General features: G+C 40.4%; 1 long non-coding RNA gene across 1 annotated transcript in view; it reads left to right on the forward strand.

Annotated features, from left to right (window-relative positions):
* The window catches only part of LOC115024938 (uncharacterized), a 417,551-nt gene that overhangs the window by 234,690 nt on the left and 166,576 nt on the right, over nt 1-16,285 (forward strand). The window lies entirely within an intron of this gene.

Genomic DNA, 16,285 nt, shown 5'->3' on the forward strand with positions numbered 1-16,285 from the left:
ATGCTACAGCCTTAAGGATAATGAGTGGACACACCCCTTTTGGTAGACCATGGTTGTGTAGTGGCTTTGTGTTGATATATAGGCATCTTTGAGTTTCTAGAAAAGCGCTATACAAATCTAATGTATTATTATTAATATTATCCCATCTTTTTTCTACACAATTCTGTTTGTGGACCTTCAAGTTTGTATCCATTCAGAAGATAATACTGTAAAAGTGGGCAAACTGTTCTCAAAAAATTGCATCACATTTTGAAGGTCCAATGATCCCATTGCAAATGGTCTCTCGTAGTGTTGTTCTGGAATTCTATTTCTGTTGTGATGTAGCAACATAATGCTTTTGTTGTGTTGCTTCAACATTATGAAGCTGTTGTTGCTGTGGTGATAGTGTATAATAATTGTGGTGTTACTGTGGCTTCAGGGGCTCATGAAGCTTTGAAGCGCTGGGCTGCAGGCCTGCTGAGATTAGAAGGTGGCAATTCCGTGCTTGGCTCCATTATTCATTGGCTGTTGTGCATTTTGTTTTGGAGTGAAACACGCATTGACATCAAAGGCAAAATGGGAGAGGGGAGGAAAACAGCCCACTGTCTTAAAAAAAACCATGTTGCATTTATGTATTTCATTATCTGGCCCAGGAGCAGAGGAGAGAAGGGAGCAGGAGGAGAGAGATAGCGAAAAGGATGGAGGGGACTAGCACTGATTGTGTTATCACAGTGTTTACATTAAACACCCAAAGGCTGAAAGGCACTGGATGGATTAAAGCCACAACAGAGAGGGTGTGTTTGTGTTTGTGTGTGCTTCTATGTAAGCATGTATGTTATAGGGACCTGCTCAGTTTTACATAAATCCTCATCTGTCCCTCCACCAGGCTCATGTCAGAACACACCTCCATCTTCTCTTACAAGCACTTTGCTGGGTTTTGACTGGAAACACAATGGCAGCGTTTGTCAGATGTTGTATTCAGAGTTTTGTATTGTTCGAACACAGACATTACACAAACTGTAAGTTTGTCTGCAAAAATACGAAGAATGCACAGGAACATTATCCATACCGTGCAGCCTGCGCAGCAAGGTCCTTCCTGATCTCTCGGACAGATAAAATAAATGCTAAAAATGGGTTTTCAAAAATATAGGCAGCCATTAATATACCTGGGCAGCCGCCCAAGAATTATGGTTTAATGGATTATTTTTTTATAATGAAGATGTTGTCATGGTACGGTTAAAAAGAAGACATAGTACACACGTCAGGCAGGTAGTAATAACAAAAGGTGAGCTTTAATTAACAAAGCTCAATACAAAACACAGATACAAAACTAAACTGAGGGAGCAGGCTAAAATAATAAGAAACAGGACAAACCAGCTTGGTACGATGGAACACCAGGATCAAGGCAGGGATAAACAAAGAAGGAACGACCACACCAGGAAAAATAGAAGACGAACCGACAAGGAACAATGGGACACACAAGTATATTTAAACAGACAACTAATCACAAGAACTGGATACAGACTGTACAGCATACAACACTCTGTCCTAGACCTTCGCACCGCACAAGGAAAAATTACCTAAAAGAAACCCCACAATTAAAAGATTTGTTTTATATGGGAGTGAAAGGACATATCCTGATCAAAGATAACGCCAAGAGTGTTTTGGGGCCAAGTATAATAACTTCAGTTTTTTCTGTGTTTAACATCAAAAGGTTGCTAGACATCCAAGTTTTTATGTACTTAAGGCATGCTTGAAGTTGAGCTAATTGATTGGTTTCATCTGGCTTGATTGATAGATATAATTGGGTATCATCCGCATAACAATGAAAGTTTATGGAGTGGTTCCTTATAATATTGCCCAAAGGAAGCATATATAAAGTGAATAGAATAGGTCCAAATACAGAACCTTGCGGGATTCCATGACTAACTTTGGTTGGTTAACATGTACAAACTGGGAAGGTTAGATATCAATATAAGGTTAGATATAGTTTGCTAAAACATCCGGATCAAGATTAGGCTTTTTAAGAAGTGGTGTTACAGCTAGTTTAAGAGATTGTGGTACACAGCCAGATAATAGAAACAGGTTGATCATATTTAATAACGAGGACTTAAAAGAGTTTTAACCCTTTATTGTAGCAATATGCATTTTAGTTGGGAGGTGTGGATCTGCTCATGCCATGCTCTGGGACAAATCTCTGCAAGCTCGACACAGACTGTCTCTGCTGCACAACATTTATGAACATGAACCCGTTACACATTCAAATTGTACTAGGATTAAATGATAATACAATTGAAGGCCGGGGAGGTGGAAGGAGTTACATTTCTGAAAGCAAGCGGCAGTGGAGCCACATGGATGCAGTGTTAAGCTGTTAATAATCAATGTATTCCTGTTAACAATAGCATAATTTACTATATATAATGTGAAAGGTGTCACTTATAGTGAAGAATCCACAGGGAATTATCACCAATTGTGCAGCTCTCTTCAGCTTTTTGTTGTCTTTTAGTTAATTGTTTTGGTTTCCTGGTTCACTACTTAATGTTTTGGTTTAGTCAAACTGCTTTCTTGCCCCACCATTTATAGATGTGTATCAACTGTGTGGCAAGTGGGTTAGCGTATGTGCACAAACATAATTGTATTGTTGTCTTGCTGTGTGACTGCTGGTCAGAGGCTTCAGACATTTTTCAGTGAGGAGTCAGTCAGTCACTGTGAGCTCATCAAGTCATCCTTCTGTCCCTCTGCCCATGTTGTAATCATCAGAGGCAAACATCAGGAGCCCTTCAATCACTCTGCTCTCTCCCCTGCTCTCCTCCATTGTTCCTCCCCTCCCATCACTGTTAGGCAGTGTTGAATGGGTTATTACCAGTGTCTCCCCATGCTCTCCAGGGTCATTAATACATGTCAGCTCTGTACACACCAACTCCTCACTTGATTTATCCCAGCACGCCTTTCAATTTAATCAAAACTGCAGCAGCGGGACACAGGCATATGCGCACACAAACATCCTTTACTGATTAGTTATAAAGACTGTAAGTGGAACTTCTTTACTCATGTTATGTGATACTTTTTTAAAGTGAACATTTAATTTAGCAATAATTACACAGAATGATTAATAGAGGCTATTTTCCATTTGCACATATGCAGCATATTTTACCATCAGGGCAAATACATTCCTCCATTTCCCTCCCCTGACAAAACAATCCATACTGCAATGTCATTTGAGCTTGTGTTAATGTGACTTGTTAAATAGTTTGTTCATCATCAATTAGTGACCAAAAATAGAAAGACAACTGTACAAATGACTACAATAATTACTACCCTATCTAAAATGTTCAATTTTTAGGTTCAATTAAATGACATTACATTTAGCTGATACTTTTGTCCAAAGCGTAACCTAACCTAACCCTAACCATAACCCTTACAATGAGTGCAAACAATCATGAAGATACAACTCCATACAGCAAGAATCTAGCAAGTACATTAGCTTCAAATAGGTGTAATCATTTTGAGTGCAGAACAAATATACAGAAATGATAGAATAAAAACTCAACCATTAGCTTCAAATAAGCCAACCAAGTGCTATATACAGTAAGATTTTTTTTAAATGTTTTATTATTGGCCAAGGTGCTGCTCAAAATTGTGGGTTTTCAGTCTGCGAGGGAAGGTGTGAAGACTTTCTGCTGATGGGGCCAGGATAGCAAACAGTTTTTTGAAGAATATTGGGGTCACTTTTGCAGTGAGGGAGCAGCGAGCCGATTGGCAGAGCGAAGTGAGCGAGCTGGAGTGTATGGTTGGACCATGGCCTTGATGTAGGAAGTGCCTGATCCATTCACAGCACGGTAGGCCAGCAGTCGGGCCGCCACTGGTAGCCAGTGAAGGGAGCGGAGGAGCGATGTATTATGGAAGAACTTGGGGAGGTTATAGACCAGTCAGACTGCTGCATTCTGGATGAGCTGTAGAGGTCGTAAGCAGTCTAGCCAGGAGGGAGTTGCAGTAGTCAAGGCGTGAGATGACAAGAGCCTGGTGAAGAACCTTCTGGGTCAGTAGGGGACGTATCCTCCTGATGTTGTACAGAGTGTGTCTGCAGGAGCGGGTTGTTGCAGCGATGTTGGCACTCAAGGACAGTTGGTCGTCCAGTGTCACACCCAGATTCCTTGCAGTCCGAGTCTGGGAAACAATCGAGGTGCCGAAGTTAATGGTAAGGTCTTGGATGGGAGAGCCCTTCCCCAGAAGGAAAAGGAGCTCGGTCTTGTCGAGGTTGAGTTTCAAGTGATGTGCGGACTGACCACTGAGAGATGTCAGCCAGACAAGCAAAACCTGATTGGAGTCGATCAAGAAGGTTGTTCTGGTGAAGGTAAGAAGAGAGTTGATTAAAGACCGTACACTTCAGTATTTTGGAAATAAATGGAAGAAGAGAAACAGGTCTGTAGTTGTTCATTTCTGAAAAAGTACTAAAAGAACTGGGGCAATATGTAAAATTGGAAGATTTTTCTCCTGTACTATTTTTTACTGAAAAGTTAGGGCAGTTAGTTACATCTCACACATATTGTATTGCTTGAATATGCATCCGGTAATGCAGTAAGAAATTATCTTATTGACTAATTACAGTGTACACAGGTTTAAATTTTTCTGGCCATGAAAGTTAAATTAATGATTGGATAACAACTTTTATGAAAACTTTCTATTTGGCACATGTCACTTTATTAGTGTGATGTACAACATAATGGAAATAGCCTACATATTAAAGTTACTCTCAGGAACTTTCATTCTGTGTGGTTTTGGTGGACACTGTGGACAAAAGTGGTAGTGTTTCCAAGCACCAGAGTCTCTTTAGAAAAGCTCTAATTTTACTGCATTCTTCCCCGCACAGTACTGGTTCCAGTTCTTCCATGTCTCCACTCCCTCCAGCGGGCCCAGGTAAACAGCTTGGGCCTCCAGCAGCATGGTGCTGGGGTTGGCTCCCAGCAGGGACCCGTGAAGTGTAGTGCTCCTGGTTGTAGGAGGGGCTCTTCACCTCCCGCTGAAACTCCAACTGCAGGTTGAAGGCGGCAGTAAGGCCGGATCTTGGTCTGTTCGCAGCGGGCTGGTCGCTGCTGAACACCCAGCTGGAGTCTGATCAAGTTTCTGGTAAACCTGAAGGGTCTCGTCGGATTTAGCCGAAATCTGAGCTTGGTGGCACCGATGATAGGCATTAGGAATAACTATATAGAAATAGACAATCTTCTCACTGATGATCTCCTTTACTTATGTAGGTCATATCGGGGCATTTGCACCACATTTAGACTTTTGAGTTTGATAACCAAGTTAAGTTCCTTCTGGTTAATTCTTTTTGACAGTATAGCCACTACACAAAAACTAGAGAAAAAATGATTGCATCCATTGTAATAACACCCTGAATCAAAGTGTCTGTGTTGTACTAATATGTATATACTCCCCTGCTTCCTGCAGCTCTTGAGAGAGGTGCAGCGTGTTTCTGACTAAAGTGAAGAAGAATTACATTTCATAATCAGGGATAGGGACATGAACAACTTCCTTTTCATTTATAACAACAATAAACAATACAACTAAGATTAACAGCTATAACTGAGGGTACCCCATGGTTAAATTGGATTAAATAAGACATTTTTAACTAAATGAATAACACTTGCATGCTGTTGTAGCATCCATGTTGGAGGCAACAGTGATACTGTTCTGAACAGATAATTTTATTATTTTACATTCTTTCCTTCATGTTGCCTTCACTGAACATGTGCTGCTCAGCTTTTCAGTTAAATTAAACACTCCCACTCCCACTTTCAATGCCCTCCAAACGAACAGTCAGTTATGTATGTACATAACACGTACACAGACCCTGCACCTTTAACATGATTGACAAGCAGCGGCAGCTCTACTTCTTTGTCTTCTCATGTTGGACTGAGGGCATACTGGATGTTACAGGACAGGCCGGGTAGTTCTTCACATTCTGTTGATAAAGTGTGTTGTTTTTGACTAAAATCTTGCACCTTTAATCACCACACCATCTGATCTTTATTCCACTGTCCTATCAAACTTTGCACTGTTGCACAACTTGAACCTAAATAGTAAGTCGCCCACACAGTCCATGTTCCAAGTGTTCCGTCATTGCTGTCTTCTGTCAACGTTTGAAGCGTGTTACAAAGATTTTGCAGGTCTTAAGTGTTGTCATAAAAGGCTCACACGCAGGTAGGCCCGACCTGCTTATAGCAAGATTGGTGCCAACAAACAGAAATCTGGGAAGGTCATAGACCTATGTCCACAAAGACACTATACATTTAACTGCAGAATTACTGAACACCACAAAGGTGACAATAACATCAGCCTCTAAAACAAACTGAACCTGATATTACACCCACAATCAGGATGAGGATCACATCAATAGGACCACAGAGGGTGGGGACTACTTGCTGATCGACCTTTTTCCATCTCTGTCTCTCTCTTCATCCTTCCTCATTTTGTGAAAGTGTTGAAGAAAAATAACTTAATGCTCTGTATTGATATTCATTGAGACAAACTTTCAGGGATTTAAATGACATTCTTTGTATCATGTGGCGACCTTCGAAAATCCTGAAGACACTCCCCCTGCCTCTCTTTCTTCATGCATAAAGCTAGCAGTAGAGGCTTTCCCTGAACTATCTCATGGCCCAGGGGAGAGATTTAAGCTTTTTTTAATTTTTCTTCAAATATGAATCACATAGAAAACAGTGGACAGCATCTTTATCAGGGAAAGTGTGTGTATGTGTTTGCGTGTGTTTGTGCTGAAGAGGACGATACAATGTTCACTCCTTCCGGGGAGAGGCCACTTTGCTCAACACAGGTTTGAAAACTTAAATGAGAAGAAGTGGTGATGTCAAATCTGAACGCACTGACATCACACATACATCTGCTCTTCTTTTGTCATATTAATACCTTCAATATCCAGCGATAAACCTCCACAAATCTTGGAAGAACTCTTTATAACTAAAGGTAGAGTTGTTCACCAATCACTAGGTTGGTGGCAGTCTACATGTTGAAGTGAGCAAGGGCAAGATACTGATTGTGAGTGTGAACTGTTTATTGCTTGTGATGAGAAGGTGGTATCTGATACGGTAACCTTGTCCACCAGTGTATGAACGGCTGAATGTTGGCGTGTGTTGTAAAGCGATTTGAGAGGTCACTAAGACAAGAGAAGCACTATATAAATGCAGTCCATTAAGCCTTTAATCGTCAAAGCGGCATGACTTTTCATGATGCCGATTTGCCAAAATGTAAACAAATATAGCTTAATCAAACACAAAGTGTGGATAGTTTCAGGCTCCATATTCAGACATTTGCTGAAGTTATTACTGGATTATTGTATGTTCAGGTGTTGAGGCCTGGCACCTTTTAAAACCTTGCGTGACTTAACAGTAGATGGCAAATGATGAGTTGCTGTATTTAGGGACAATGGCCAAGAGAGCTTTCCAGATTTATGATAGTAGCTCTCACATTTTTTGTCAGAAAATTTCAATTTGATCTGGGCCAACCTCCAAGTTAATAATTGAAATAATAATTGAAAGTATGCAATATGTCCCAATTAGCTATCCATGTTTATATCGCTGCACTGTTCAAAGCCCTTATTGCATTTTCATTATTCATATCCACCTGGAACATTAACAGTTACATCGTTTTTATTGAGAATTAGTTTAGACTTACTCTTAGGTTGCACATAGGCTACATGTGTCTGACTTTAACACTGGACTTTGACACTTTGGAGGGGATAAATTAGAAAATGCTCAGAGGAATACTTTTTGTAATTGCCAATTAGGTTGCTCTGTTCACACACTGGCGGACAAGGTTATCATATCAGACAGCACCTGAGCAATAAACAAAGTTTGTTTAATTATAAGGATTTTTTGAAAACAAGTAAAATGCTATTAGAAGTTAAACCATGGTGTATCTCTGCAAGAGCTTGTAATTGTGTTTTAAGGTACAGTTTGGAATACGACTGTGGCCCACTCACAGGTACCAATTCCTGACTCGGTGTGGCTTCCACCATCCAGAAAGCATAGTTATTGGCTGGAGCAGATGGACATGGCACAATAACGTCTTCCTGTATCTGTTCTGTCAGGAAATACAGCGGAGAGTCTCCTCAAACAGTTGGTTTCTTTACATTTCTTGTTACTAATCATGCAATGATCCTGATATGTCTAAGCTAAATAATCAAATTATAATGGTCATGCCAGTGATCTGGCGAACTCAAATTTTAAGGTTGGTTTTGAGTCTGTAGTGCATTCACAAATGAAAATGTGACTAAATGAAGTATCTTCAAAGATGATATAAAATGTTCCCTGATTTCTGAGCGTAGTCCTGATGAGGGCTGCAAACTGAGCAGTGCTTCCTATGCAGCAATGCAGACAACACATACGTCTATCTGATTGGCTTATCTGGAGATGAGAAAATAGTCTGGAGGCAAAATCTCTCCAGACAAACCTGGAGTTTGAATTTTGACCTGTCTCTGTAATCTACTTCTAATATTTGAGTGAGTCAATCCGGCTGCATCAGACACAAACTTCAACTCAATTGTTCACAAATTCTGTTGGCCAAATGTGATTATGCTCCACAAAGTGCCACAGTGGTATGTTACTGAGAAGAGTTTAGAAAAGTGTAAAAGAGCGTGGAGTTAACTGAGGGAGAACGGTAGATATTGGTAGTGATGGCGAGATGAAACTTCATGAAGCATTGAAGCATTCCATCCAATTGGTTTGCTCATGGGCCGAAGCTTCATGGTGCTTCATTTGCTCTACTGCGCCATCAAGTGGACAATAAATGTAAAACCGGCGAAGTGCAAGGCTGCAGTGGATTTAAAGTATCTTTGCCCTGAAAATTATTTGACGCACACATATAAGACTGAATATAATGTTCTATTTAAAAATAAAGATTGGTGTTATTACGTGTTATTGAGAAGAGAGTGCCTGGAAAAAATGTGGGCTTTTTACGCCTTAAATGATAGCGCAGTTTAAGATTGGACAGAGAGAAGGGGAATGACATGCAGCAAATAGCAGCAGGTCTGTTTCAAACCCCGGGCCGCTGCGGCAAGCATTTGAATGTGGGTCGCCTGCTCTACGAGCGACGCCTCCAGGGATGTGTAATGTACACGTTGGATGTACATTATTCTTTCAACAGATTTAGATTTGGTATCTGTACTTGCTCACAAGGAAGATGATGCTGGCGTGCATAACAATTGTTTCGCTAGTTGGCTGACTCCATAATGATCCAATACAAACGCAATACCAACAACTCAACAGCAACAACGCATACTACGACAACAACAACCCACAAATTTGTGGTTATATAAAGTGTTGATTATGAGGGGGTTCAATTGCGGTTCGCTCCCCCTTATATTTCGAATCGCACGCCAAACCCGTGAACCTGTTCCTGAATCAGTCATGTTCGCGAGGCTTCGAACGTCATCACATACGTCATCAACACAAGCCTCGATACGTGCTTCACAAAAATCTTCCGCGATTACTTGACACACGTTTCGAAGCCTCGACACGGAAGGACACATCACTAGATATTGGCAGGAGACTGTTTATCTGTGGAAGGTGAGCAGGTTGAATGCAGATTCTTGAGGATCCCCCCCCCCATCCTGCTGCAGATAGTGCTTGCTCATCACAAATTCAGTTCATTGTTAATTGTTGAAGTTTGTTTTCCTTGGAGGATGGGAGTCTCTGCTCTGATCCACACTGCTTAGCATGGCAGAGTTCTCATTCTGTCTGCCCTTCGCTCTCTTGTTTTCTTTTGTTACTAATTTTCTCCATCTCACCTTTTCTTTAAACTTCAAAGTTCTGCTCATCTTTTTTTCATCTCATTCCTTGATGAGCATGATTTTTTTTGCATGTGTGTTTTTTCACAGCAGAAAAAGTGTGATTTATTGGAACTTGGGTCTTGTTTTTGTAGATCAGCTTATAATAATGTTGTACTTACTAAAGTCTGGAAATATTATGACATTGTTAAAACAAAGTCTGTTGAAACGATCAGACAGATTGAGAACAAACAAAGTTTATTAAGATTATCAAAATGACTTTATTTGGAGTATTAGAGGGTAATTTGACATATGGAGGGCACAGAGTCCCACAAAGCCGACAGCTCTACGCCCGGCAAAACAGCCTACCTGCGGCTGTGAGGATGAGGCGAGGGTGCGAGTTGTTTTTCTCGTTTCTGCCACTTTGAATGTAATCTAATAAACAAACTATTAAACAGACAGGGAACATGGCTCTAATATTTACAAGCCAGTAGGGACTGCTCTTTTTATTTATTCTCTGTATTGAGGCAGACTGCAGCTACGGTGACTCACTATCACCTCTAGAGGAACAAGTAGTATTACAGACTGGACGCAGTGCAGCTAGCTGTTAGCATGCTAACTTCAGTAGATATCGCTGCAACCCAACACAGAGACGTCTTTGACATAACGTCAACACTGTTACCTCTTCACACTCAGTTGATAATGTTAGTTCATTTTTTTTATTTTATAAACTTAAATTGTACAATTTTAGACAAATATTACACATTGCTGCTTTTAATGAAGAGAAATCAGATCAGTCATAGATGTGTTTAGGGAGAGAGTTCTACCGGTTGGTGATTGCAATGGAGGCCCTGTCAGCCCAGACTTGGTGCTTGGTCATGGATGGAGCTTGGTTGGAGTAGGTTGGCGTCAATAGAGAAGGAGTGTGGTGGAGGAAAAGGTGGGTGAGATAGGATGGGGCCTGGTTATGGAGGTGTTTTAAGACAGGGGTGATTGTGTGAATGAGTAGGTTGGCAGCAGAGATATTTATAGTGGACTGTAGAAGATGTGACAATTAAGAATACTTGAAGTTGAGTCCTGATGTAACAAAGTCTAGATGAGAGTGTCAGCAGCAGTCCAGATATACAACATGATGGAAGCTTCAAAGTCTGATTTATATATGTTGTTTTTGTTGATGTTGATAAAATGCGAAATACAGTTATTTTAATAATAAAACTGAAGTTGCTTCAGCCTCATTATCATGAAAGACACAGCATTATGATCATATGCTGGATGTTTGTTTGTAATGCAGCTGTATTTTCCAGAGAGGGAACAAACTGCTATTTTTGTACTGATCCCACCACCTAGTGGTTAGATAGCTTTACTACAAATTAACTGTTTTTGGTCACGATATCTAACTCACAAAACATAAAGCATTACTTCATACATTGGATTTATTTCTTATACATTCATTTTGTCTTATTAGTGTACATAATCTTTTATTTTAATATTTGAACACATCAACATTATATTTCATGAAATGTATTGGGTCCTTCTCTGTGCAAGTTATTTCTATGCACATATTCATGGCTTTGTCATTAGCACACTTACTGTACTTTTTCTAACACTGACTTCCTTTGCTTTAGAGATCATGAGCCAGCAGAGAGAATGAAAATTAACTGAACTTTTCAAAGGCTGTTTAAAGCAATACAACCATGAGGCTAAATCTTTAGTGCTCTTCTGAAATGTATGTATGTCTGTATACAACAGAGTGGCCAACAGATGGCAGTGTAAACCTGCAGTACTGTCAGCATTAAAGCCTGGAGAGTAACATTGTCACAGATACACTCGCACATAAATACTGTTCCACTGACCAATGGTCTTTTTAACGGTATAGACACACTCTTTATGGCTGTAAGTTTGTTCATTCAGGCCTGACAAGCTGCTTGTATAAATGAAGATGACTCAGATTCACTTACAGGTGAAGAGGAGCAATAATCCTTTAATCCTATCACAATGCAATTTCAAATATTGAATATAGTCACGCCATGGATAGAAATTTTTACAACGTGTTTATTTAAGTGTTACCACATCCGAATGATCCAATATTTAACACAACATACAAATCATCTTATGTCATCTTCAAAATAAATAGCAGAAAACCAAAACAAGAGAGAAAAAGATTTGGTGTAGTTCAGCCAGCTACCTTGGTCTGTAGCCTACATGCACGTTAAGCATGCTTGTGTGTGTGTGTGTGTGTGTGTGTGTGTGTGTGTGTGTGTGTGTGTGTGTGTGTGTGTGTTTGTGTGTGTCTTCATTCTCCAATCAGTCCATGCACAGAGGCACAGCTGTACAAGAGAAATAAGACACAATAAGAGTGAAATCCCGGTGAGTTTTAAAAAGCTGCATTTATTTCCATTATTAATTATAGTCATTACTGCTGTCTCCTCCCGCTGTGGGGGAGGGAGGAGAGGAGGAATAGAGGAATAGAGGAGAGAACAAGAGAGGGAGAAGAAAAGTATTAGTAAGAAAGAGGACAAAAAGAGGGACGAGGAGGAAAAACAGGTGTGAAGTGGAGGAATCCAGAAAGAGGACAAGAAGAAGTATTACAGAAAAAGAAAGCAGGGGAGAAAGATGGGAGGATGACTGAACGAGTTGGGTTAAAAGTTTTTCTTGGCATCATTTCCACATTTATAATTGCTGCTTTAGACACCGTGTGACAGGTCTTTCCTTTGAAAAAAAACATACACTGCAAAGTAGTTAGAGATCACCAACATGTTTTAACATACTGAAAAGTGCCATCAACACTTAATTATACTATCATCTGATCCGTATCTCAGTCAACCACATTCCTTTGCCTTTTTCCAAAGAAAATCTAGTAATTTCTTCCTCTAGACCAGGGGTGTTTAATTAATATTTTAAGAGGTCCAGAAACTTACATTAACACTGGATAATAAACTGGATTAGCGTTGCACACAGAGAGTTAGTATTTAACTATAGTTCTATGAATTCAGGATGAAAGCCAGAGGTATGCATGTATGCATGGCTGAAGCAAGGCTCTGGATGTTGGAACAGTCATCTAAATCTTTAGGAAAGCAGTGTTGAGTTGTTTTGTCATGTGGTGTTTTCCTTGTGCTATCCTCTCTGTGTAGACATAAAACACAGAGCTCCTGATGCCTAATTATTTTAATGCTAAAATGACATGTTAAAACACAGCTAAGTTTACAATGTGCAACGGTAAGTTATTTCCATTTCATTGTAATATTAATAATACCTTTTGACATTTGGCTTGTTGCTCTTTATTAGTTGTATCAGGATAGACCATAAGAGACCTATCATCCTGTTTTCAATGAGGTCGGATGCAGAACTCACACGTCTAGATGCTTGAACACTTGTACATGTGTTATTTTTTTGTTAATTAGACAATTGCAATGTCATCCTCACTGGTCTACCTAAAAGACATTGGCTTGAACACAATTTATTAAAAATGCAGCAATAAATAAAACAAAAACTTGATGACATCACAGCTTTTCTCAGATCTGTAGCATTGAACTCTGGTTAGCTTTAGCATCAATTACAGTATCTACTGTACGTCTTGTTTACACAGCCCTACATGGCATTGCTCCTCATTACCTTACATCAAGAGAGAACCCGCTCCTAAATAAAATCACAAATGATTCTTTGGAAGTGAACAACTGCACTACAACCTGCCTTTTTAATTCCTTTTCTTTCCAAAATACTTGAGCGTATAGTCTTCAATCCAGTCTCGTCTTACCTTCACTAGCACAACCTTCTTGATCCGCACCAATCTGGTTTCAGAGCAGGCCACACAACTGAGACTGCCCACCTCGCTGTCACTGAGGAACTCCACGCTACTAGAGCAGCCTTCCTCTCCTCTGTTGTCATCCTTCTGGACCTTTCTGCTGCGTTTGACACAGTGAACCACCAGGTCCTCATCTACACCCTCCAAGAACTGGGAGTCTCAGGCTCAGCTTTCTTCAGATTCCACTTAACTGATTCTGTCTTTTCCCAGATCTGAAACCCAGGTAGAGGTCTGGCTGATATCTCTCAGTGGATGTCCGCACATCACTTGAAACTCAACGTTGACAAGACCAAACTACATTTCCTTCCGGAAATATACATTTCTGTATGTTGCACTTACTGATATACACCTATGGAGTTGTGGTTGACTTCACTCCCTCAGTCGTTATGTCTACAAGTTTGTACCAGATGTTTTTTAACACAGGTTTTCATTGTTTGTACTGATGATTCAGCCGGCAGAGTATAATGTCCATCCAACTGTCAGCCACCTAACATTGATTATGTTGAAAAAAGGAACAAGAATTTTACTTCAGAAACCCTGGACACCTGAAAAAATCCATCCCACTCACAACTCGACATAAACAGATCATTATGTTGACCACACGTGAATAAGGAATGATGCAATCAAAACAAAAACAGATTAAAAATAATACACAGCAGGACAACAAGACGCAGGAATGAGGGGAGCTGACAGGAACATGGGCTGAGCGAGCAGAATGGAAAATGATGGAGGGAGAGAATTAAAGAGAAAGAGGGAAGAAAGTGTGTGAGCTCAGAGGAAGATGATGCTGATGAAAGGCTTGGCAGCCACCGTAATAAAGCATGCTAAGTGCAAGCCACCAGATTTACGGGGCCTTTACACCACAGCCGAATGTGCCATCATTTTCTCTCCCAAAACGTTAATGTCGCACAGGACTGTCATAAATACATCACCGTGCTAATTTAAGGGTCCGCAATGGAGGAACCCCTTCATTGTTCTCTCCCGGGGCTCAAAAATGCCTTGGAATAATGTGAATTTTTATGAACATGTGGGAAGAGGATGTTCATAATGGTGTTCTCGAGCTTCTGCAGCCCTGCTCCCACAATGATATGATATAAAACAAACAACAAACAAACGAGTGTGAAAAAATGGGATTTTCCTCAGATCTGTCATTCCAGTGGCTCTGCATAACAAGCAGTGATTGTCAGCCTTTGCCTAATAATGGCTTGGAAATGCATCTTATTATGCACACTTCTGCAGAAATATGTTTGTTTTTTGCTTGCTAGGGTCTGGTGCTGGCATTTACCATTTTTCTTCATCTGCAGCACTGCACCAACACACAGCACAGCTTGATGAAGACAATGGGAAAAAATGTAGATCGAGCACCCTTTCAAATGAAACTTTCATTATTGAAGCCACCAGGAAGGCCAAGCAATTTACTTGTTATATTTGTATATTTATTCTCAGCAGTGTTTAAAAAAATGGCCATCATTAAAAAGTACAAACTTTGAGCAAAGAATCAATGCTGACAAGCGAACGGCGTAAAAAATGAAACCGGTTTTTAAATTTCTGCCTGCATGCTGGTGGAGGTCTTTCACACAGGTAATACATGGTAACAATTACACAGCGTCACATAATGAGAGGTGTAAAGGAAGACAATGGCTAATAAGCGAGAGAAGGCCATTCGGCACTTCCCAGGGAGCTAATGAAAGCTTTAATTAAGTGTCAAACAGTAGCAAGGCTGTGGAGGCAAAAGACAGCGCTGCTGGGGCCCCATACTGGGTGTTTCTTCAAAGTCATCTAGCGACCAGAGCCTATACTGACTGCTACAAGAAAACCCTTCCCCCCCCACACACACACACACGCACACACACACACACACACACACACAAAGATTTACTGGACCAGGTCACTTACACTTTTGTCATCAACTTTTCTCAGCATTCACAGTTTGCACACAAAAATAGAAGAAGACAAAAAAACTTTTCAATCTGAGATTAATGTAAATTAAACTTGCACATTACATTCTACAGGAGATACAATGTGGTGTACAGAGTTTATTTATTTAGCTTTATTTTATATTAGATTTATATAAATATCTTACTATAATGACAGATGTGTGTGTGTGTGTGTGTGTGTGTGTGTGTGTGTGTGTGTGTGTGTGTGCGTGTGTGCGTGTGTGTGTGTGAGTTTCAAGGAAACTGAGAAAACTCGCACTTTGGTTTGCTCATGCGCAAAAGACGCACATTAACATCCACACAACAGCGTGGCCACGTATGCCAATGGACACTATCAGATGTCTCTGCATGTTTTCTTTCACAAAATAGTGCACCTGTCTGTGCGATTACGTTACCGGTTATAGAAATGAGGATGTGTGTGTATGTTAAACACATTAAAGCTAAGCCTCTCTACCTCTCCGCTCGCCAGCTGCACAGTCCTGCTCTGAGCTGGTGTCTGTATCAGAAAAACTCACAAGGAAATAACAATGCTGCTCTATTAACCAACCAAATGTACTGATAAAATTACATTCCCCATCTTTTTTTGAATCCGTCCCAGTATCTCCTGTATTGCAGAATGCCGAATTACAGGACACGTTGCGACAGATTCAGAAAGCAATGGTGGCTCATAAGCATCGTAGGGTTTAGAGTTGACTTTGGGTCTAAAACTGAGACAAAAACGCAGCCATGCCCGGTTCTTTTAGAGCCGACTGGTAATGAAACCAGCTTGCACTGCTAAATTGGAGA

Source organism: Cottoperca gobio, chromosome 19, assembly GCF_900634415.1.
Source record: "Cottoperca gobio chromosome 19, fCotGob3.1, whole genome shotgun sequence".
Taxonomy (NCBI): domain Eukaryota; kingdom Metazoa; phylum Chordata; class Actinopteri; order Perciformes; family Bovichtidae; genus Cottoperca; species Cottoperca gobio.